Source organism: Phascolarctos cinereus, unplaced genomic scaffold, assembly GCF_003287225.1.
Source record: "Phascolarctos cinereus isolate Bilbo 61053 unplaced genomic scaffold, phaCin_HiC Scaffold_2;HRSCAF=192, whole genome shotgun sequence".
NCBI lineage: Eukaryota > Metazoa > Chordata > Mammalia > Diprotodontia > Phascolarctidae > Phascolarctos > Phascolarctos cinereus.
In genome coordinates this window covers 190,692,252-190,717,577 of record NW_027555625.1, presented here as the reverse complement: position 1 = coordinate 190,717,577, position 25,326 = coordinate 190,692,252, and the positions used below count along the sequence as shown (strand labels likewise).

Below are 25,326 nucleotides of genomic sequence, written 5' to 3'. Positions count from 1 at the left end.
TGTCTCCCTCATTTCTGCTAATGCACTGGAAGATTTCTTTGAGGTAAAGTGCCAAGGCACTTGGTGGTTTTCTGAGCTTGTTTCCACTGGTTCCCCTCGCCCTCACTGAGGCACTCAGGGGTCCAGGTGTTGGTGTTTGCCTGCTGTACCACCTGGGCTTCAGGATTTCTTCCTGGTTGATGTAGGTTCTGACAGCTTACCTGGTGTTGGGCTGGAATCAGCCAGGCTCAGACTTTAGGTTGCTTTCTTCAGCTCTTTTCAGATGAATGCTGCAGGGTACTTATCCTCTTGGGGCCTTTTGTAGTGCTGCTTCCCTTATTTTTGCTGAGGCACTGGGAGACCCGTTTGCTGGGCTGCTGTGCTGCTGCTCCCTGTCTTTCTTCTAGTTCCTAGGTTCCAGGTGCTCCAGCTTTTTTTCTGGGGTGATATTTTCTGGGTTTTCAGAGGTTGATAGGGAGAGTGAGAGCGACTACCTTTTTATTCTGCCATCTTGGCTCCCAGAAGCCAGGGGCCCACTTTAAATACCTACTATGCTACTTATTAGCTGGGCAACCTTGGGCAAATTACTTGTCACTTCTAGGCCTCAGTTTCCTTGTCTATAAAGTAAAGAGCTTCATATTAATTAGATTTGGAAGGGACCTTAGATTTCAAATGATCTAATCCCATAATTTTACATGACAGTCGGGGCTTAATTAAGCTCAAGACTTCTGAATCTAAGCCTATTCCTTTTGGCAAAATGTAATTGGCTATTAAGTTGTTTATAAGACTAAGCTGATATTTTCACTGAAATACATTCAAATTTTGAAAACAGTGATAAAATAGCATATCAAAATGATATTGCCATGGGTCAAAATCACCATGGGGAATTTTCAACACAGTGATGACCTAGAAACTGTTTATTCACTTTTGAGGAAGTTCAGTAGCTTATATATAAATAATAAAGATGATCAGGAAAGCTAGACACAGACATACGCACGTGTAATCTTCCCTACGGCTTTAATGTTTAACTTTGTCTCAACGTAAACATGGTAAGAAATAAAAAATGAATAGAAATTAAATATTGATGTCTATAAACTCAAAAGAAAGATCTTAAACAGTATTGTGGAGTGATAATCTCATATTTAAAAAGAAGTCCTAGAAATCCTAAAGGATCTTCGGTAAGAATCTAATCATTATTATTCTAAACTAAAGATAACATTATATTTTCATTTACGTGGAACTCAGTTATCCTGCAATTTCTCCTTGCTAAGAAATAGGAAGGGAGAAAAGCTTCTGAGGAAGGAAAATAGAAATCAAAGATCATGTAAAGCCTTTTCGTGATTCCTAGAGGAGGTTCTTGGACTTTTTATTATAGCCAGTTGATTCTTATGATATAACACATTTAGTCGCCTGGCTTCTAATCTCACAGCAGATTAAAAGCAGCAAGATCAAAGTGGGAAGATATTCTGTTATGGGCTGGCACAGCAAGAGTAGTAAGAAGTGATAGCAAAAGATGCTCTGATCTGGCTTCATTTAATACAAGGGCAACCAGACTTACACACTTCAATAGGATCATAATATTTAGTATGCAAAGAGATTCTTGAGATTATCTAGTCCAATCTGTTCATTTTATAGATAAGGAAAGTGGAACCCAGACAGTAGTATTTTGCCCCAAATCACATAAGTGGTATATGATAACTTCTGAGGTCATCATTGCATTATAACCCCAGTAAAAATACTCATGTTCATAATGCCTTTCATTGTCTGGGACAGATTAAATTCTATTCTGTTTAAGAATTCAAGGAAATACATAACACATTTTTAAAAGATTGTCATTTGGAATGGTTAAAACATTGAAAATGGGATAGACTTTCAGTTATCTAGAAAATCGCTCTTTCAGTAACTGAAATTTTACTGGTTGCTTTTGAGGCCTTAATTAGAAATGTTAACAAGTTTATAAGTTAAGGAAATGATTTTCATTTCTCAGAATGTTTAATACCTAAACCTCTGGTAGAACAAAATTTTGGGTTTTTTTCTTTTTTTGGTGGTAAGGAGAGGGCAGGGCCTTGTTTATTTCAATGGAAAACTGGAAATAATTAGACTAAATAAAAGAACACTAGACTTTGAGTCAGGAGACCTGGACTTGAGATTAGACTATAACAACAACAACAACAGCTAACACTTTTAGTGCTTTACATTTTGCAAAGCAAATATAATCTAATATATGCCTCACAACAACCTAGGGAAATAGGTACCATTATTATCCCCATTTATGGATGAGGAAATTGAGGCAGACAGAGATTAAATGACATGCCCAGGGTCACAAAGCAAAGTAAGTAGCTAAGGCTGTATTTGACTTCAGGTCTTCCTGACTCCAAGCCCAGAACTCTTATGCACTGAGTCTTCTAATTGTCCAACCTTACAGCACTTACTAGCTATGTAACCATGGGAAAATAATGTAATTTCTCCGAGGTTCTATGGCCTCCTCTTTAAAGTGAGCCTAATAACACTTTATAAATCTTACTTCACTAATTTGTGGTGATGAAAGCACTTAGTAAGCTGTTAAGTGTGCTGAAAATATGTTCTATTATTAATAATGACAAATAATTACAAAATAGAATAATAAGTTGCATGACATTGTGGATACAGTATTGGACTTAGAATCAGGAGGACTTGGGTTCAAATTCCATCTCTGATACTTAATAGCTATGTGACTAAATGAATGTAATAATAATAATAATAATAATAATAATAATAATAATAATAATAATAATAATAATACCAATAGTAAAGCATAATAATACTTGTAGCATTTCTCAGGCTTGTTATGAGTTCCAAAGGAGATATTATATGTTATGTAAAATCATTGCAAATTTTAGGTGCTGTATATCAATAAGTAATTACTAGGTGTTAACAATGGATAGAGTGTTAGACTCAAAAATAGGAGGACCAGGATTTGAAACCTACTTCCAAATTTATTATTAGCTGTGTGACCCTAGGCAAGTCACTTAGTCTCTCTCAGCCTCAGTTTCCTTATCTGTGAAATAGAGGTAATAATAATAATACATACCTCAGAGGGTTGTGTGAGAAATAAATGAGATAATATTTGTAAAGCACTTAGCACAGTACTTGGCATATAGTAGTTGCTTAATAAATGCTTGTTCCCTCCTCCCTGCAACCCTGCTACCATAGGGTGTTGTTATGAGTCATGTATGTAATGTATTGAGTAATGTATGTAATGTGCTTTGTAAACCGTAGAGTATTGTGTTATTGTTAATGTCATTCGATTTATCTTTTCTGATAAAATTAGGATTGAAATGGTTCTTGGACAGATAGCTAGCCTGATATCTTTTGTTTAACATTTTTCAAACTATCGTACAGATAAAGAAAATGACTATTTTTTGTAATTAAATAGTGTAGTGGATATTAGCTCATCTTCCACATTCTCACTGACAGCATATTCAGTGGTAGAGAGGGTGACAGGGCCAATATGCACCTCATGCTGTTCCTACACAGTTTTGATTTCCTTTACTAGTCCTCCATATTTTCACTGCTTCTTGTTACAGAGTCTGGAGGGTTACAAATTTATATCTGACATGTCAAAATCTAATAAAAGCATTGTTCATACACTTTTATGGATCAATTTTATATCCAGATTATTGTTAAAAAGTTTTATCTTTGATAATACAATAACTTGTGTTGTTTATTGTTGAACGCTGAATGATGTTTTTGGGGTCTTTATTGGCATTATGGAGGTTTGTTATTGTTAGTTCCTGAAGGATAGCAAACTTCTGGGGTATCAGCCTTGCCACCATATCATATCTTTATTGATATTCAGTGGGTTCTAAATTTGTGCAACTTGCAATGAAGGTCACATTCTAAAATTTCCATTGTTTTCTTCCTCAGTATGTCCACATGTTGGGGAGGGGGGTGGGTAGGAGAGACAGGAACCAAGGATAACTACAACTTGGTGGAGGTAAGAGGCATGTTGGACAGGATGAATCTAGAATCCAAGCAAGGACTAGATAACCAGAAGATAAGGAGATGACAAAGAGTCTGAGTAACAAAAGAGTGAAGATTCCAGATGGAAAGACTAGATAATTAGGTATCAGAAACTGAAGAGAAAAATCTGGACAATAAGAAATAGAATCCAGGGACCAGCAAGTGTATATTCTACCTATAAGGTAGAAGTCCCTAACCTTTCAGTAGCCTAAGGCTTACAGATTCAGGTAAATTCAACTGTTCACTTCAACAAGCATTTATTAATCACCTATCTAGTGCAAGGAACTATGTCAGGTGCTGAAGGGGTTGGGATCTGGACCCTAAAGAGGAAAAACCCTTGACTTCCCCACATGGCCAAATCTCTGGCCTTCACCTAAGGCTATAATCCCATCAACTGGCCTTTCATTGTGGCTACATCCAGTCTCCCAATTCAGTTACCCTTAACCTAGCCTAGCCCTCTGTTGTTTTACCTCCCTCAGGCCCTAGGCCACTTCTACCCTTACTTCTAGCAGGGCTCCATTCTCCCTTGACCTCAAGGTCCAAGTCCTTAGCATTCTATTACCTCACAATCCCAGCAGACTGCTTAGCTCTGACAGTCTTTTAGTATATAAGGTCCATCTTCTCTCTGTTAAGGTGTGAGATTCTTATAGTCTAGCCAATAGCTCACAGATGCTCAGGTTCCTTAAGAGTCTGGCTAATATGACGGGTGTTCTAATAAACCTTGTATTTGGCTGAAAGAAGGCTTAGGTCAAATTCTTTTGGACAGGACCCGTATGTTGTGATTTTGGGGTCCCAGCAACCCTAAACTCAACAATGCTAGGAATATAAACACAAAAACAAAACAGTTCCTGCGTTCCAGGTGGTTACAGTCTGAAGAGTATACAGATAAGTATAAACAAACTAAGAGAAAATAATTTCAAGAGGGAGACAGCATTAGCAACAAAGGGTCTCAGGAGAAGCTTCCTGTAGGAGGTGACATCAAAACTTTGAAGGAAGACATGATTTTAATAAGTAGAGGTAAAGAGGGAATGCATTCCAAACATACGAGGGAAAGTTGTGCAGAAACATGGAATCTGGAGATAAAATGTCATATTAAGGGAATAAGTAGGATGAAAAGTATATGAAAGGAAACAATGTGAAATAAGACTAGAAAAGTTAGTGGAAGCAGTTTTGTGAAGGGCTTTAAATGCCTGGCCAAATATTATGCCCTTTGTTGTTCTTACTTCCTTCTTGAACAGGACCAGGACATCAGGAAGGTGATGTCTTGACTTACAAGTAAATTGGATTTGAATGAGGCAGAGCTGTTCAAAGTCACCAGCCTCACTCTATCCTCCATAGTTACTGTAGTCCAGTGACAAGATGACTGGCAATGGACAAGGATGCAGTGGGAGACCATGGCCTTTTCAAGCTATGTCTTTCTGGGGTCTCAGCTAGTCTAAGGCAATGCCCATTCAGTAATTAAAGGATAGGTAAAAATTGAGGCAAAAGATAGCCTAGTTTGTCTTCAGGAAAGAATCAATCTGGGAGGGGAAGACCCTCTGGGCAGAAGAGAAACAATGGCTATCTACATTCACTCAGAACCATCAAAACTCAAACAATGAGCAAGTGAGGCTTGATCTGGGGTCTACTATTGGCCAATCAGTGAGAGGCAAAGTGATTTGGATTCAAAGGCATAGTCAAATAGTTCCATTTGAATCCCAATGGGCTTGATCAAAGCCAGGTTTTTCCAATGGTATATTTCAAGAAATCATAAATGAAAGCCATGAGACAAGAGTTAATTGTCCCAGTTTTTATTTTAAAGAAGAAGAATAGGGAGCCATTAAAGATTTTTGAGTGTGTCTTTATATTCATATGGAGTTGGGACAGGGTAAAATTGTCAGATCTGAATTTTGTAGTATCAGTTTGGTAGCTGTGTGGAAGATGAATTGGAGAAGAGAGAGGCTGAAAGTGGCAGGACTAGTTACTACAAGAAGTGATAAGGACTTAGAAGTTGCATGAGTAAAAGAAAGGGATGCATGTGAGGGACCTGGGAAGGTAAAATCTATACTCCTTGAAAACTTATTGGACTTAAAGTCTGAGGAAGAGGGAGGAGTCAAATATAGCTCCAATATTGTTAACCTGAATGAGACCACCTATCTGGAGGAGAGACAGGGTAGAAATAAAATTATTCCTCTGAGGATGACCCTAACCCTGCTAAGGATATTAGAAGTAAAGCCCTGAGCAATTACTTGGTAAGGAGTTTCCCTATAGGGAGTTGACTGTACCAATGAAATCACAGATCTTATCCAAAAAGAAAAAATAAAAACAAAACAAAACAAAACAAAACTCTTAGTAGCATTGTCATTTAAATTGCTGGCTCTATTTCCCTTGATAGTAATTCATGCTTTTGGACATGAGGCTCAAACTGTCATTTGCCAGTTGTCATTTCATGCAGTCCTTGGACTATTATAAGGAAAAAGAGCACAAAGGAGCAAGGAATCACCCTAAATTTCCAACTACCTTGGCTTTTGATTGCATGTCAGAAAAGAAATATTTTGAGTCACAGCCAGGCAAAAATATTGGCTAAAGGGATGGTGATTGAGAAGGTCAGAAGAAAGTACTGAAAGTGCAAAGATGGTCTGCCTAAGATGAGATTGGATTTCTAAATTGCTTAGTTGCAGAGAGTGACTGTTTGCTTGGAACATCTGACAAAAAATCATTACCATAACATCACTTATGATCTACTACTGATCTACTGAGAGAAGTGCTTCAAGCATGACATCTGACTAGGTGAAGCACCTATCACCACAGAGTTTCCAGGGGCTTCAACAATTATGCCATTCTACCTTCCCCAAGGGCAGCTTAATGGAACAGTGGACAGAATTCTGGCCCTGGAGTCAGGAGGATCTGAGTTCAAATACAGCCGCAGACACATAGCTTTGTAGCCCTGGGCAAGTCACTTAACCCTATTTACCTCAGGTTCCTCATTTGTAAAATGAGCTGGAGAAGGAAATGACAAATCACTTCAGTATTTTTGCCAAGAAAACCCCAAATGGGATCATGAAGAGGGAGACATGACTGAACAACAACAAAATTTCCCTAAGTTACTGATAGAGATACTAAACTATCAGTAGGATATTACTTAGAATCATTGAATCAAAGACCACAGGGTAGAAAGAGACCTTGGAAATTATCTGATCCAACCTATTGGTTTTAAAGATGAGGGCACTGGAGCTCAAAGATGGAACATGACTTACTTGTTCCAGGTCAAATGGCTAGTTAGTGGCAGAGCTAGGACCTGTACCCACATCTCCTGACTTCCAGGTTAGTGTTCTTTCCATTATTCTATGCAGTTTTTCATGTTAGCATTACTTAATCATGGAACTCTACTTTCACATCAGAAAACTTTGGTACCCATGACAAATAGATCACAAATTCAGAGAAGAGAAGCAGTCAACTGCAAGTAAAGACAAGTTGACATAAAAAAGATGCTTCTTTGTTTCCTCTTACTGTTTAGAGATAAAGTGATATTTGCCCAAGGGTTAGGCTTCTCTGCAATAGCAATAGCAGTAAGGGACAAGTGAAAAGGTTACAACATAAATGAACCAGAAAACGTAAGAATCAGAGATTGGAGGCAGAGGATAAGACATTTGTTTTACAATGAACCCAAAGGACTGTAATAAATGCTAAGAAAAGCAGAAGATAAGAAAGAAAGGAAGATTTCATTAAAGGTTAACATCAGTGACAAGGCATAGTTCAAGTACAGCTCATGTAATAAAAGCCACAGAGGCAGTGAAGGAGACAATAAGGTCTTTAGTAAATACAAATGATAATTTATTAACAGTGAGGAGCCTATGAGAGAGAGACAGAAATAGGGAGGGAGGGAGGGAGGGAGGGAGAGATGCAGAGAGAGAAGAGAGAGAGAGAGAGAGAGAGAGAGAGAGAGAGAGAGAGAGAGAGAGACAGAGAGAGAATAGTTACAAGGGGGGGAGGAGAATTTAAATGTCAGAAGGGCAAAATATCATAATCAAAGTCCTGCATCCTGCCAGAGGATTTTTGAGATACTGATGTCAGGCTAACTGTAACTCAATTTTTAGTGGCTTGGAAGGAAAAAACAAACAAACAAACAGAAAAATGACTGAAATAAATTTTACCAGTTTTGGTGTCCGTATATTTTTAATATAACAACTGTTCATCCCAACTCTCAAAAATACCTTCTGTAGCACTTTTTTTTTAAGTTTAAAAAGTTCTTCACAGGAAGCTTCAGAAAAGTCATTTAATGCCATGGGTACTCACTTTCTTTATAAATAAAATGGGAGGAGAAAGTTTAGACTAAATGGCTTTGGAGGTTCCATCCAGAACCCCATGTTGATAATATGCAGGAAAACTAAAACCCTGAGGAGCTAACATATTTACTGAGGGTTACACAGTATCTGAGCCAGATTTCAAATCAGGTCTCTCTAATTTGTTGTACCCTTACCAATCTGAAAAGCTCCTCATCAAATGAATATTCCTAATAAGAAGTGATATTTATATAGCACTTTAAAGTTTGCTGAACATGCTTCATTTCATTAGCTATTAGTTTTATTGCTTTATACAGTTATTCTCCAAATCACAAACCCTTATGAGATCACTGTACTTCCTTTTGCACACTCTCACACATCTTTATCTATATGCACTCAAACACACACACATTCCTATATACACATACACCCTCCATATTATTTTTCATTTATCTACAAAACAGCTTCCAAGATATATCTGACCAGTACACCATTAAAACAGCAGAAATTGTCTCTTGAATGACACCCAAGCTTCTTAGCTTAGCTTGACAATCAAAGGCTTACAAAATGTCATTTTTTTTCCCCAGCATAGTTTCCCCTTCTTTCTCCTTACCAAACTGCCTCCAACCAAACTGGACCACTTGTGTCTATATTTTTCCACCTCCCACCTGCTTGATCCTATTCAGTGGAAAGGATCTAGTCTTAGAAAGTCCCACACTAGGCCTGGTGGTCTCATATTCCATTCCACTGAGTGGGCATTTTTATATCCCCCAGGTATGCATCCATCTCTTAAATCAGAGAAGTATGCTCAATGTAGATTATGCAATCAAATTTAGCTCTGAGCCCCCACCTACTAAAAATACCACCTCTTTCCTAACTTTGCTGTTAACATAAACATTAGTTTTGTGATATTGGCACAGTCAGTCATCCATGAAAACAGAAAAAAAACCATGTTTAACCAAATACTATTTTACTTTTTGCATGAGATCAATAACAATGAATTTTTTTAAAAAATATATGTAATAAAACATCTACTCTTGCAACTGTATGCACTCAAATTCCCCTAAGCCCAGTTAACCCATGGATCACTCTGAACCCAGGATTTCCAAGAGAGACATCATTTAGTTTGATTAATGCTCTAACAGTTTCTTATCCTGTAAGCAGGCAAAGGAGTACAGACTTGCCAAATGATTGGTTCACATATCCAAGTATGACCCAGAGCTAGACAGAGAACTTAGAAATTTTTGATCTGTATGTTGGCTCCTCCTTGTGGCACAAGACATAGACTCAGTGGGAGACAGAATTTCCTATGGCCAGTACTCTTCCTTTCTAACATCCTTAACTTCCTTTTTAACATCTTTAAATAGTACAGCAAATGCCTATTACCATGTCTTGCTCATTACTAATGGAACAGTGGGGGTGTAGGCAAGACCAGACCAGGAAATTTTCTCTGTTCTACTCACCATCTTGCCTCCTTTGTCTACTTCATTCCTTCATTGACCCTGAGTCCATCAGTTCAATTTTCTGTTGCCAAGAGGTATGTCACATCCTTTCTGTGTCTTGCTGTCCCTTCAGTCTCCATGACTTTTGATATTGAACTTCTTATATATCCATCCTTCAAGGACTACTTTAAATGCTGCATGATTCCAGAAACCTTCCCTGATCATCATTTCTGTAAAGAATCTATTTGTTATACAATGTCAATATTCAAATTTTTATTATGTTTATCTGACTCCATAGCTTATCACCCCTACTACTCAGAACCTAGAACAATACCTGGGACATAACAAGGGTTTAATGAATGAAAAAGTCATTTACTAAGTTCTAACTACTGGAGACATAAACAGAAAATAGATACAGTCCCTGCTGGAGGAGACAACACATATCATAATGTTCAGCTTCAGGTCAAATTAAAAGGCCCCAAAGTCCTAATGGTATAAATATAGCTCAGATGACAGTGCTCAGGAATCTATCTGGAGGGCAGGCAGGTGATAAGGCTAGGAAGACCTTTAGATATAGTGGCAGAAGAGATAATAAGATGTAACAATCCTCCACCTTACTAGAAGGATTGTAGTTGGTGATGCACAGTTCAAGTAAGCTCTAGGAGCAGCCTACTCTGAAGGTTGAAATAAAAGGAAGGGTACAGCCTATTACCACTGGGAAGTAGAGAATGGGCCTGAGATTCAGTGGAGCTAGAATTCTGGTTTCTCTACTGAAGGGGTGGAAATGGGGGAGGGGCAGTATCTATCCAGGAAGTAGAAAGAAAAAGGGAATTTTGGCAGGAAGGTTGGGGTAGAAGCATTCCTGCAAGTCATTGTTCTCACCTTATATATTAGATAGGATATAGAGGGACTGGAGTGAGGAAGTAGGGAATAGAGGAAGGGGAAAGAGCACTCCTACTGGAGCCTGTTCCTGCATGAAAAAAGAATATTAACACATTTATCAAAAGAATTAATGAATGACTTGAGAAAACTAGGAACTAAGAGTAGAAAACTAATAGACATGTGCTACTCAGAAAAAGAAAGGTTTTGAACTTAGAGATGTGAACTTAGAAAGTTCAGTTGCCTTTTTGCTGTTTCAGTAAGCCTCCACCCTCACCCAGATCACCTAGAAGTATTTGGCTAATGATTTAGCCTCCTACTAAGAGGATTGAAACTATCTTGCAAAAACTCTCTCAACTTCCCTTCTCTCTTTCTCAAACACTTTTTTAGCACAATCACCCTTCTTTAATTATGTCTCAAAGGAATAGGTACCTCAATTCATTGCTAAAATGAAGACATCTACCCATGTTTGATCTCATTTTCTTACACATCATCTAGAGTATAGCTTTAATAATCTCTCTCTCTTTGTGATCTTCAATTAAGCCTCTCCATTAGGCACAGACTCTCAAAATCTCAGAGTTGGAAGAGTTAAGGTGACATCTACACCAATGTGCATGCACTCACACACACACACACACACACACACACACACACACACACACACACACAAATGTCGTGTTTCATTTTTAACATCACTTTCATTTCTGGCCGTATTCCACATCTCACCATGTAGCCCTTGCCCTCCACTAGTAAGCTATCCCTTGTAAGAAAGAACAAAGAAGAAAAAAATAGTTCAATAAATATAACAAAAGCACAAACAAATGAATGAATAAAGTATTTATTAAGCATTTATTATGTACAAAGCAGTGGTGTGAAACTTTGCATGTACAAATAAAAAAAGTAAAACAGTCTTTGCTCTCAAGGAGCTTACATTCTAATGGGGGAGAGAACACATATGAAAAGGTTTCAGTTACAAGTCTGATTAAAGGATCCTGTGGTCCTTTAGGTGCAGCAGCAAAGTTGATGGCAATGCTTCTTCTTCAATGTCATCTTCACTGATCAAAATTATGTCAATTCTGATGTTAAACCATTTGGCAGTGCCAAAGACTTTGGTGGCAAAATTTTTCTTTTCTGAGTCTTCAGTATCTATGACTACAACACCTGCAGTGTATGACTCTTCATGACCTCATAGTCCATAGCATGCCAATATTGTCCATGGAGTTTTCTTGGAAAAGATAATGGATTGGTTTGCCTCCAGTGGATTAAGACAAACAGAGGTTAAACGACTTGCCCAGGGTCACACAGCTAGTAAGTGTGTGAGGCCACATTTTAAGTCAGGCCTTTTTGACCATAGGCCCAGCGCTTTAGCCACTGAGCCACTTGTTGCTTCTGAGACAGACCATAAACACACACGTGTAGACTCTGTGCACAGAGCAAGAACAACAAAAGCAGAATTCTCCCTTAAGAAAGGCACAAATGGTCAGAAAACCCCAGGGTGCTGACCTGAGAAACCCCAGGGGAGGGGGAACAGCACTGACCAATGACATGCAATGGGCCACCCTAAAACCAGGGCCTTTGAGGTCCCTAGAACTCTGTCCTGAGATCTATCACATGATGCTGATAATCCAGGACTCTAAATGACAGAGATCAGTATGGCAGGTGGAGGGAAAGGGGCAGGTAGGAGGTATAAGTCCAGAAGGTGAATATTATCACAGAAACCTGCTGTACCCAAAATTACAGCAAGAGGTTGAGGCTAGCCCTGGAACTAAGCTCTAATTCAAGAACTAAAGCTGAAGAGATGAATTTGTTTGTTTTCTAAAGAGCAATTTCAAAAATTACTGTATATCTAGAGATTCCTAAAAGATAGAGCAAGTAATCCCATAATAACTTCAAGGAGACTCCAAAGGAAAAACAAAAATTTCTATACTATATGAATATGTAGAAGAAATTAAGCAAGAAATAATACATGAAACCAAAGCTCTACAAGAAAGAATTGAAAAGAGGCTAAGTTAGAAGAAAAATAATAAAATTATAGATTCCCTGAAAGTAAAATAGAACAAATAGAAATTAATGACTCCATGAGACAGCAAGATATATTAGAACAAAATTAGAAGATTAAAGAAAAAAAATTAATGTATCTCATATCAAAAACCACTGACTTTTAAAACAGGTCAGGAAAGGTAATTTAGGAATCAGCAGATTCACTGAAAACCATGATAAAATATCTAAACACTACATTTCAAGAAATCACAAATTATAATCAAATAATTGCTAACTAAAGGAAAAAGTGAATGTAGCAAGAATCCACCAAGCATCTCCAGAGATGATGGGGTTGGGAGGAGGAGGAAAAGTTCCAGGAATCCCATAGCCAAAATAGAGAGCACCAATGCCAAAGAAAATATACTGTATTACTTTTGACTCAAAGAGCCAATTATATGGGACTCTCTCCTCTTTGGAAAATGGTTACTCAGTGACCTGTGCAAGGGGGAGAGGAAAGCAAAATTGAAGAGAGCTACAGAAAAAGAAAAAGAGGAGAGTCCCAGACGTCGTTCAAGGGGAACCATTTCTGTATTCCCAGCTTGCATCCCTTGGATGAGATCTCTCTCTCTCTCTCTCTCTCTCTCTCTCTCTCTCTCTCTCTCCATGCCCTCAAGCAGATGTGTGAAATTGAATAATTAATCTCCAATCTCTGCCAATGAGGAGAAAAATCACATATACCTGGTCCTTTGAGCAAGCATCTTGCAAGAGTCTTGAAGAAATCAGTTCATGTACCAAGTAACTACAATGAGAATGTCACAAGACTGAGAGCTACTACTAAAACAAGAGGAAATTTTAAAATATCATATTCCAAAAGGCAAAAGAAATGAGCTTGTAACCAATCGTAATGGCAAAGTTAAATGGAACTTTAATGGAATCAGATTTTTTCTTAACATTTCTGATAAGATCCAATCTGAGTAGGAACTTTAAAATATAAACCCAAGAGCACAAAAAAAAAGAACCTTAGGAAAGAAAATTTATATGAGTACTTAGAAGGAATAGTTCCTTCAAACATTCTAATGGAGTGGCTCAGTGGCACAGTGGATGGAGTGCTGGGCCTGGATTCAGGAAGACTCATCTTCCTGAATTCAAATCTGGCCTCAGACATTTACTAGCTATGTGACCCTGGGAAAGTCACTTAATCTGTTTGCCTCAGTTCCTCATCTGTAAAATGAGCTCTAATATCTTTGCCAAGAAAAGCCTAAATGGGTTCACAGAGAATCAGACAGAACTGAAATGACTGAACAAAGATTCTAATGAGGAGACAAGAAACAAATATCCCTTGAGAACTTTAATGCCTTCAAAGGGTACTGAGGGTATTACATAAGAAAAAAAAATCAAAAACAGAAATTCTGAAGGTAGGCTGTTTTGGTTCTGAGTGTTTTCAGAGAGGAAAGAGAAGGGAGGGTAAAAGGAATACACTTGCATAGAAAGGAAAAATGCAGAGGAAGGAGTGGGGGAGTGAACATACATCAAGTGAACTTCCCTTTTATTTGAAATGGAAAAAGGTGGGTGAACAGACATATATACACAAACCATTTGATGTAAAAATATATTCAACTCAACAAAGAAATGTGGAGATAGGGTGAAATTGGAGGGTAAGAAGCAAGATAAAACTGGGAGGGAACAGCTATAGGCAAACAACCTTCCTTATCCTGAAACAGAGATTAAAAGATGAAAATGAAAACCAAAGAGGAAGTACTCATAATTGACTGAAAATAAATATTAATATGCATGTTGTTATTCAGTCTCTACTGTCATGTCCACCTTTTGTGACCCCATTTGGGTTTTTTTTGGCAAAAATACTGGAGTGGTTTGCCATTTCCTTTTCCAGCTCATTTTACAGATGAGGAAACTGAGGTAAACAGGATTCAGTGTCTTATTTAGGGTCATACAGCTAGTAAGCATCTGAAGGCAGATTTTAACTCAGGTTTTCCTGACTCCAGTCCCAGCATTCTATCCACTCATTCATCTTGCTGCCCTATTACTGTACAAAAAAATAACAAAAGAGACAATGTTGAATATTCCTGGAGAGTGTGACAGAGTCTAAAGTGAGACAAATCAAGAGAATGGTGGTATTGTAAAGAAAAATAAGCTTGAAAGACTTAATAACTGATCAATTCATTGACTAACCATGACTCCAGATATGACAAAGAGGTGATGGACTCAGGGTGCAGGAGGAAGCATACATTTTTGCACAAGGCGACTGTAGATCTGTTTTCCTTCATACGGCTTAATTGTTACAAAAATTTTTCTCCCTCAGTTTTTAATTGGGAGAGGGAGAGGTATTAGAGAAGAGAGGAAGGATTGGCAATAGTCATGCTTAATAAAAGAGAGCATTGAAACATTTTTTAATGCATAGAAGAGAATAAAAAGTAGTTTAGAAAGTAGCACAAACAGGACAGTTTTGAAAGGAAATAAGGAATTAATCCATATTTTTAATATTTAAGCTATGTGAAATAGTGATTCATAGTTACATATAAAATCATTTGGGGCTTTTACCTAGGTATCTGGAAACTTTTTTTAAAGAAAATTATTTTGGCAGCAGTGTGAAGGACAGATTGAAGTGGGGAAAGACTTGGGACAAGGGAACCAATTAGGAGGCTGTTCAGTGATCTAGAGGAGATATAAGAGGGTCCAAACTAAGAGGAAAGTTATATAATTAAAATGAAGAGATCTGATGTGAGAGTTGTGGAAAGAGAAATGTAAAACTTTGTCACCTACCTCTTCAGAGTGAAACACATTTTCTCAATTATTTTCCAAATCCAATTTATTTAGTCATTATAATTACAACATTCATTTTCCTTATTTCATCTTTTTTATTTACATTTTTGTAGTCATTGTGTATATTGTTTTGCTGATTCAGCTTATTTTTCTCTGGGTCAGGTCGCATAAGTCTTATTGTGAGGTCTAATTTATTTATCTGTTCTCCACTCCATGGTCATTGCTCTGCTTCCAATTATTTGCTACCAGTAAAAGTGCTACTATGAATAGTTTTTTGGGGTTTTGGTGTGTTTTTTTGTTTTGTTTTGTTTTTTGGGTTTTTTTGTATATGAGTCATTTCTTTTTGTATCTGAATTCTTTGGGGCCATATGCCCAGCAGTGAGATATCTGGGTCAGAGGTATGGACATTTTATTCACTTTTTTTTTAAGCATAACTTCAAAATTCTTTCTAGATCAACTAACAACTCTACCAACAAAGCTACAGCACTTTACTGATTAGTGTTTGCAGATTATATAACATAAGCATTTCATTTAACTCATGAGGAACCTGAGGCCCAGAAATGTTAAATAATTAACCTAAGTTTATACCATTTCAGAGCCAGCCTACACATACAAATATAAGGACTGAAGCCATAAAAATGTTTGAGAATGTGTAGGCAAAGACCTACAACCGTTTGAGATCTCGTCTGTGCCCATATCTTGATAAAATATGTTCTAAGAGCTTGAGATCTGAGGAGACACGACGACTAGGACCTACTTTTGGTCTCCTTTTCCCCTGATCAGGCAGAAAGTAATTCGTTTTTTTTTCCAGAATTTTAAAAATTTGGGGGTTGTTTTTGGACCACTTATTTCACTTCTGATGAGTAAACTCTCTACTAGTATAGATCTGCATTTGCTTCTTAGAGAGTTGCCTGGGCAAGGGGGCCCAGTAGTGGATGATGAAGTCCTTGACAGAAGAAAAAACCATGAAGTTATTCAGCAAGAAGAAAGGTAAGCAGTCAACAGACCAGCAGAGGCAAAAACACCAAATCACGTATTTGATTCACCAGGCTAAGGAGCGAGAGCTGGAGCTGAAGAGTACCTGGTCAGAGAACAAGCTCAGCCGTTGGCAGACCCAAGCCAAATATGTATTTTAGGCTTCTGGAACTGACTTCCTCAAGGATTCCATCTTCCCCTTTACCCAGTACCAGGTGGGCCTGGTCTTGCCCTTCCCAGCTAACACCTTTGGGAGCTCCAGCAGCTCCAAGTCCAGGACCTTGTTCCATAGGGCCCCAGTCATCACCTCCTTGAGAAGGAACACATTGGATTTCACTTTCTTAATAAAACTTAGAAAATGCAGTTTCTATGTCTCTTGGGATTAACAAAGACTCCAGAGTGACTCTTCCAGAAACAACTATTGAATTCTAGGTTGGGAACTTAGCTCCCAAACAGGGTGAAATGACTGGTTGAATTCTGGATTTTGTTTTTGTTTTTGTTTTTTAAACAAAAACAAAGATGTCTGTTGAAATAAAACATCCATCCTGACAAAATAAAAGAGAGAGACAGAGAGACAGACAGACAGTTGCCTGGGATACTCTGAAGATAAGTGACTTGTCCAGGGTAGCATAGGCAATTTTCCTTAGGTTATTAACCTATTTTGTGTCTTGGGCCTCTGTGACCACCTGGGAAAAACCATGGACCCTTTTTCTGAGTATTATTTTTAAATGCATATAATAAAATACATGGGATTAGGAAGGAAAGCAATTATATTGAAATACAGTTATTGAAATATCTTAAAAGATCAACTTTTTGGAGTCTGGGTTAAAAATCTTTGCATTAGATGCAAATTAGATGCTTGAATAGGAATTCTTTCTGACTCTGAAGCTGATTCCTCTCCAAGACACTAAGCTGCTTTTCTTTTCAGGACACAGCTTTTAAGATGCATTTTAAACATGTTTGAAGGTGGGAGAAGAAAGGGGTGATGAAAGTTTTAATTTTAGTGATGAGTTGATAATGCCAATAAAGTAAGCCCTATGGGCTAAGGTAAGGATCTTTTTTTTTCTATTGCAATTTAGGCACTACGTTAAAAGGGAAGCATTATGGGTGTGTATGGGCATACCATATACATATGTGTGAGTGTGCATGTGTGTGTGTGTGTGTACACATGTGTCTATAACATATATAGCAGAGGGGTAGCTAGATGGTTCAGTGGATAGAGCACTGGGCCTGGAGTCAGGAAGAACTAATTTCAAATCCAACCTCAAACACTAGCTGTGTGACAATGGGAAAATCACTTGACTCTGTTTGCTTTAATGCATTGGAACAGGACATGGGAAACCACTCCTGTATGTTTGCCCAGAAAACCACATACAGGGTCATGAAAAGTTGAACATGACTGGAAAATGACTGAACAAGTAAGGGTATAATAAGAAATGTGCAGGATTGAGAATCCAGACAACCTGGGTTCAAAAGACTGACATTGACTACCATGTGACTTTAGGCAAATCACCTCACTGCTCTGAGCCTGTTTGCTTATCTGTAAAATGGGAATATTCATGCTACCACATCACAGGTTTGTCATAAGGCTAATCCTTTTTCATCTTTAAAGTGCTCTTCTTTCTCAGGCATAATTTTTAAAAGTATAGAACCTTTCTCTGACCTTTGCCAACTGGGAGCCAGCCTCTTAGAGAGAGTAAAGGAACCCTGTGTTTAAAGGCAGAAGAAATAGGTTTGGATCCTAATTCTATTGGGTAATCTTGAGCAACCTCAGATTCTCTGTCCCTTAGTTTCCTGTAACTTAGAGATTATTATTTCTATTACCTTTTGTGGAAGATTGCTGTGAGGAAACACTATAAATTTGAGCTACTATCAAAATTCATGCAAAATAAAATCATAAGGCAACATGGCAGAGTAGATAAATGTCTGCTCTTAGATTCAGGAAGTCCTGGGTTTAAACCCTGTCCTTGGACTATGCTCAGTCACATATTTTTTTTTCAGTGACCCAAGCCACTTGCTAAAATTATATAGTAAAAGCAATATTGTTTTAAAAAACAACTTTGAGCAACTAAGTCATCTTGACTATTATAAATACCCACCTTAACCACAAAGGACATATGAAAGAAGATTTTATTTGCATACAGAGAAAGAGCTGATAAATAGATGTATAGAATTAGATAGATAGACGGATAGACATATATGTGTGTGTGTGTGTATATGTATATTTGTGTCAAATAGCATCTCTATGGCAGGGCAGGAGGGAGGGAAGAAAAAAAAGAGTTTCATAATAACTTTATTATATATTTAAAAGGAATAGCAAGTTGTACCTAAAGGATTTTTAGTTTCATGTGCAATCATCTTTTTTTTTATTCTACTATGTTATGAATATGTTTGTGTTATTTCATAAAATAAAAAGGAAAAAAGAAAAAATAGAACTATATAAATGGCTTGCCAATTTTCACTTGTAGAGGGCATTTCAACAATGGCATTTTTTTTATACTGATGAAATAATAGGTTGAGATCTAGACTTTGCAGAACTTAAAAATTATTACTTTCATATATCATAGAATTTTATGTTGTAAGGATACTAGGATCACAGATTTGGGGGAGTATGACCCCTATCTGTTACCTAGCCCAACCCCTTCCTTTTAAAGATGAACAAATGCAGGTCCAGTGAAGTTAAGGGACTTGTCCAAAATCACATTGTCAATTTTTAGTGTTCTTGTGAGGAATGAGCCTCGGAATTAATAAAACTCCAAGTTGGAGTTACTTCTATGTTATGGTCAAGAGAATATTAAAACTCTAAATGGTTAAATTTGATGTGTTAAATGTTAAATGTGATTAAATGTGATTTATGGATTTTTGTTTTGGTAAAGTATCTGACTGTGAGCATTCGTCACCAAAAGTTCAGATTTGGCAGAGTCATCTTGTTCAGATATGGAAATGGAAGTCCAGGGATTACGGTGACTTATCTAAAGTCACAGTCAGTAAGCAGCAGAGTCAGGATTCAAAAACTGGTCCACTGACATGAAGTCCCCTGCTATTTCTTTTGTACTTTCTTGACCTCTTACTAAGTTATCTAAATGAGAGTGGTACCGGATTGGCTCCATAAGGTGCCGGCTCAAAGATATTGAAACCTCTTGCCTGATTAAGTCCCAGGCCTGGGGGCTGAAGAGAACAATGAGCTTGATTAAAGAGTATTGAAGAGAAGTACTTTAAGAGGAACACAATGACCCCAGAAGTGCTTTAGAGATTATAAGGAGCATCTTTGCATCTCCTCAAATAATGTATTATGTACAGTGCACAAAGGAGAAGGGGAACCAGATGAAACTAATCTATCACATGTGATCAGAGATTCAGTTCAGTTTGTGAGACAGTCTTATGAAATGTACTGAGAAAGAAAGTGTCAGAAAATATGTTAATGTACAATTATTTGTAGAGGGAAAGAGAGATATATTATTACACATGCTGATATTTCATTTTTAGAATAAGCTAAATTTTCATAAATGTGCAAAACACTTGACCCAGTGCTAAAAGAGAGTTCACTCACAAACATGTGACCAAACATCTAATGTATTCAGTGTTTCAAGGCTACAAACTTTCCAGAGTCCAGGTATTCCCTCCCTCCATTCAAATTACAATTCCTCCACAATTTATACAGTGGCAAGAGCACTGAATTTGAGGTTCCAGGATTGCATCCTAGTTTTTGCAGTGTTTACCACAATGACTCTGGGCAAGTCGCTTTATTCATTTGGGCCTCAGTTTTCTCATCTGCAACATGAAAACGATGAATTGCTTTATTAAGTTCCTGTCTAGCTCAAAATCCTATATTACTATAGAGCCTTCTTGTTGTGGACAAATACAAACAATGAACAATTGAATGAATGTGGTTGTTGTTTGTCCTTCATTCTCAAAGAAGAACATGGCATCAGGTAGGTAATGCCATGATTTGCAAGTGAATTGGATTTAAGTGAGGGTGGACTATACAAAGTCACCAGCTCCACTTTCTCCTCTAATTATCTGGGTCCAGTGGCAAGATACAAATCAGTGAAGAGGTCTAGAAGTTTGGGAGTGCTCCTGGAACCCCCAAGATTGCGACGCCAAGCCCTGCCTAAATGAAATCAACACAGATCTTCTTCCAGCCAGAGAAAAAGTTTATTAGTGAAAAAACATATAGGCCAAGTGACTCCTGTAAGGATGAGCGGGCATAAGAAATGGGGGCCAGGGTAGATCTTATATACTAAAGTGACTTTTGGTGATCAGGGAATGGTCTGGGAAAAGGGTCTGGGTTAGAATTCAGATTGGAATGTCTAAGAGATTGAATAGACAATGGGAATAGATAATGAAGGGAACTAGAAGGCATCTGCATAAGATCAAAAGGGTGGGGCTAGGGCTTTCAAAGGGAGATAACGGGAGTCAACAAGGGAAGTCCATAAGGAAAGGTTTGAGACCAGAGTAAGGGCTTTATGGGGCCCATAGACAAAAAGGAACCAGATTCTTTTTAGGGCAAGGGGTGAAGGCATATCCGAATAAGCTAAGATCTTGGCTTGGGCCCACCCCATCATCAGGACAACTGGAGATGGTCCCAGATGCAGTGGGAGACCTTGGCCTCTTTAAGCTAAGGTCTTTAACAGGTCTCAGTTTGACTGAGACAATGGCCATTCAGTGCTTAAGGCTAGGGTAAGAAATGAGAGGAAAAATGCCCTCTTTTATCTAGTCAAAAAAAAAAATCAATCTGAGAGGGGAAGACCATTAGGGTTTCTGACCAAAATAAAAACAATTTCTATTTACATTTACTGGGAGCCAATCAGGTCCCAAACAATGAACACGAAGTGACGCTTGGGCTGGGACCTATTGTTGGCCTATCAATGAGAGCCAGAGTGAATTGGATTCAAGGCATGGCACTTAAGAAGAAAAGAAATCTGTAGAACTCTGTACACAGTAACAGCCATGTTGTGTGATAACTAACTTTGACAGACTTAGCCCTTCTGAGGAATGCAAGGATCTAAGACATCTCTAAAAGTCTCATGATGGAAAATGCTATCCACATCCAGAGAAAGAACTATGGAGTTTGAATGCAGATTGAATACTATTTGCTGTTTTTTCTTCTGTTGTGTTTTGTTTCCTCTTTCTTGTGGTTCCTCTTTTTGATTCTAATTCTTCCTTACAACATGACTAGTGTGAAAATATGTTTAATAGGAATGTATATGTAGAGCCTATATCAGATTGCACACCATCTTGGAAGGGAAACAAGGAGGACGGGGAGAAAAATTTAAAACTCAAAAGCCTATGGAAGTGATTGTTGAAAACTATAAATAAATTAATAAAAAAAGAAAGAAAGAAAGAAATCTATCCTATAAACCCCAATATATCTTGTGAGGCTTCAGTGACCAAAATTAATGTTCCTTTAGGAAGAGCACCAGCAGGTAAGGGTATGATACCCTATATGGGCAGAAGGAGGGGGAGGGGAGGTGACAGCGCAAGGGGAGGATAAGGGAGGGAGAGAGAGGGAGGGAGGAACTGTGTTGCCCCACTGGAACTGGCCAGTTCAGTCCCCATTGGGGCAGCCCATACTACTCACAGGTTATTTTTCCTTTGTTCTGGAAAAGGATCATGGCATCAGGAAGGCAATTCGATGACTTGAAAATGAATTGGATTTTAAGTGAGGATGGGCTGTGCAAAGTCATCTTCCTGAATTGAATGAATGAGTGGATGGATGGATAGATAGATAGATAGATAGATAGATAGATAGATAGATAGATAATCAGTCTCCTTATAGTTCACCTCCTGATGAAGTCGCTCCACATCCATCTAGTCTGAGCACATACACATTTACTTCAGGTTTTGAACCACATGCATGTGCATGGGTGGCACATGCACGCGCATGCATGCACACACACACACCACACACACACAATCTTCCAGACCTATGCAAATTCTTTTCAGCTGGGTATACATGAATCCCAAAATATGCCTTCTGTTGTCATAGCTCTCTAGAATCCAGGGTCACCCCCAAGCTAAGAAGAGGTAATACAGTAGGACTATAGTGTGATTTAAATTCTAGTTCAAATAGTGTAAATGAAAATGATTTCACTTGGAGAATCATCTTGTAGAGAGATTAAATATGGATAAATATGAATTGTACTATTTCTCTCATTTCCCTTCATATTTTCCTTCAAGAGAATCAAACAAATATATTGAGAAGTGTGAAGGAAAGGAAAATGTATTGAGGATATTACAAGACAAAGCATTAAAGAAAGAAGAGACACATATACATATGGGTATATATACACACATGTTCATTGTGTATATATGTATACATATGTTTTTCCATAGATATATATAGAGAGAGATATAGAGAGAGAGATATAGATATACATATATGTAAAACCATGGGTGTTAATCATTTTTTTATTTTAAAGGAAAAGTTTTTCTTTATAAGGAAACAGCAAAATTATACCTAGGAATAAATACAACAGGGCTTTGTCCTAGAACCTATAACTAAGTTGCTAGAGGTTTGTACATTGCTTTAGTAATAATATGGTTTCATAATAAGATTAGCAATACCTAGCACTTATGGAGCACTTTAACAGTCTTAAATGACTATAGATGCTATATCCTTTGTTTCCCCTTTACAACAACCCTGTGAGGTCGATGCTATTATCATACCTAGTTTAGAGATGAGGAAACTGAGGTTGAGCAAAGTTAAGTGACTTGCCCAGGATCATTTGTTTTTGTTCAATCACTCAGTTGTGTCTGACTCTTCATAATTCCATGGACCATACTGCCCATGGGGTTTCCTTGGCAAAGATTCTGTAACAATTTGCCATTTTCTTCTCCAGTGCATTAAGGTAAACAGAGGTTAAGTGACTTGCCTAAGGTCACACATCTACTAAGTATGTGAGATTGGATTTGAATTCCATCTTCCTGACTCCCCAGCCCTGTGCTCAATCTCCTGAGCCATCTAGCTACTCTCCCGCCAAGGATCATATAACCTAATAAATGTTTGAGGTAGGATTCAAACTCCATTTCTGTTGTGTCCCAGCTCAGCATACTATACATTGTCACCTGACAATGTAGCAGCTAGTGGGTGTTTTTTGTTTGTTTGTTTTGCGCGGATGGGACCTATGCTTTACTTGTAATAGGGAACTTCTAGTAAGAAATTCTCTCTACCAATGCAGACTGGTAGCTACTGTGCAACTTTTAGTCCTGAGGAGCTCCATGGGACACTGAGGAGCCATTCTGTGTCAAAAGTGGACGTGAAGCCATGTCTTCCTAACTACAACATCCATTCTTTACATACCACACCAAGTTGCGTGTACCTAGTTAATCTTTACTTTAAAATATGAGGCTACCAGATACTATATCCTTCTCCCTTATGCTGCAGCAGCCCAGGTGAGTAGACTCCACCCCAGTCACTGGCAGAATGACCTATGTTCCCCTGCATCACCTCCCATGGGATATAGTGTCAGGACTCTAGCCCTGTTCCTACCCCTCCTCTAACTGACTGTGTCTCACGGAGTTGAACTTGAGAGAGTTCTTTTCATGTTGTTTGCCCTACTTATATTTTGTAAATTTGTCCTATGTGTGTTTTGTGAGTTCACGTGAGCACACACACACAAACATACATACACATAAAATAAGCTAGTTGAGGCTTTAGGAAAGAGAATAACTCATAACAGTAAATAGGGGTGAACAATATGGATACACATACATATGCAAACCAAACCAATACACACACACACACACACACACGCGCGCACACACACACACACACACGAATAAAACAAACAGCTCTTCTTCCTTCCTTTCGTCTGGGGAACATGGCGGCTGCTCCGAGGGCTCCTCCCAGACCCCCAACCTGGCCTCTGCCCCAGATCCGGCCCGGGCCCAGCCACAGCCTAAGGCCAGGACCCGGCGTCGGCTCCTCCGCTGGCTGCCCCAACTCCAGCGCCCACGCCGGCCTCCCTCCGGCCAGGTCTCCCCGGCCGTTCCCCGGTGGCCTCGTGGTCTGGCTGCATCCCCTCATCCTCGCCTTGTAGACAGCTTCGAGTGTCATAACGAGGGCGCGGGCCGCGTCATCGGCACTCTGCTGGGAACAACTGACAAACACTCAGTAGAAGTCACCAGCTGCTTTTCAGTGCCACATGATGAGTCTGAGGATGAGGTTGCTGTGGGCATGGAATTTGCTAAGAACATGTATGAATTACACAAGAAAGTCTCTCCAAGCAAGCTTATTCTGGGCTGGTATGCCACAGGTCATGACATCACTGGACACTCAGTGCTGATTCAGGAGTACTGCAACCGGGAGGACCATAGCCCCATTCATCTTACTGGGATACCAGCCTCCAGAATGGACGAATAAGCATCAAAGCTTATGTCAGTGCTTCCATGGGTGTTCCTGGAAAAAACAATGGAAGTGATGTGCATTCCACTGACAGTGAAATATGTCTGCTATGATACTGAGTGAATTGGAATTGACCTGATCATGGAAACATGTTTCAGCCCCAGCTGTGTGATTGGCCTTTCCAGTGATCTGCAACAAGTTGGAGGGGCATCAGCACGGATACAGGATGCTCTAAGCACAGTGTTGCAGTCCCTGAGGATGTGCTTTGTGGAAAGATGCCAGCTGACCACACTGTAGGCTTCTTTCTGATGGGCCTGGTTAACCAAGTTCCCAAGATTGCCCCTGAGGACTTCGAGACCATGCTGAATAGCAACATCAATGCCCTGTTGATGGTGACTTACTTTGCCAACCTAACCCAGTCATGAATTGCTCTCAACAAGAAACTTACAAGCCAGTGAGGAAACATAGTGAGGAAACTCAGTGAGGAGGAGCAGCTACAGCCAGCAGTTCCACCTGAGAGGGGTTCTCCCTTGGAGCAGAAGAAAAGTGGATTCTTCTTTAACCACCATCTTTAAGTTGCCTGTTTCTGTAGAAGAGCTGTTTATAACTCCAAATAAACCACAGACATCCCTTTAAAAAAAAAGAATAAAACAAACATAAAAATCATCTATTTAGGGCT

At 38.6% G+C, this 25,326-nt stretch overlaps 1 pseudogene; it reads left to right on the top strand.

Annotated features, from left to right (window-relative positions):
- Positions 1 to 16,263: 16,263 nt before the first annotated feature.
- LOC110193821 (eukaryotic translation initiation factor 3 subunit F pseudogene) lies at positions 16,264 to 25,105 on the top strand (annotated as a pseudogene).
- Positions 25,106 to 25,326: the final 221 nt, after the last annotated feature.